Here is a 656-nt window from a genome sequence, read left to right as displayed (position 1 = left end):
GTAAATTCGCCCGTTTGCAAAATTTTTCCGTTTTTCAACGGATGGCCATTCGAATTTTGCACTATCTTTCTCATCATGACTGAACCAGGATGTCCTAGTCTCTCATGCCAAATTTTAAATGCATCAGTAAACTTCATGTTTACCACGGCATAGGACTCAGTCATGGTTATTTTCGTACAATATAGTCCAGAGGATAACATTCTTAACTCTTCCAATATATGTTTCCTCTCGGACTTAATGCAAAGAAATTCAATGCCATCTTTACTCATAGTCTCAATATGATATCCATTTCTTCGGATATCCTTAAAACTTAATAAGTTTCTATTAGACTCCGGGGAATACAATGCATCACTTATTTCAAATATTGTTCCCCATGGCATTGAAAATTTCGCTCTTCCAGAGCCCATAATAATCTTTGCATTACCAGATATTGTACTTACGCTTCCAGCGTAATTTCTTATTTTGAGACTGGAGAAATATTTCTTATCTTTAATTATCGTGTGCGTTAACGCACTATCTGCCAAACACAAATCTCCATCCATAGTCTCAAAGTTTGGCATTTTCTGAATATAAAATATTCATAAAACATATATTATTAAACATCAAACATGACAAACATAACATATATCTTACAACAACAAAAGATATAGATACTA

The sequence above is a fragment of the Brassica oleracea genome, chromosome C5 (assembly GCF_000695525.1).
Source record: "Brassica oleracea var. oleracea cultivar TO1000 chromosome C5, BOL, whole genome shotgun sequence".
In the NCBI taxonomy this organism is placed as follows: domain Eukaryota; kingdom Viridiplantae; phylum Streptophyta; class Magnoliopsida; order Brassicales; family Brassicaceae; genus Brassica; species Brassica oleracea.
Note: the sequence above shows the minus strand (reverse complement) of the source record.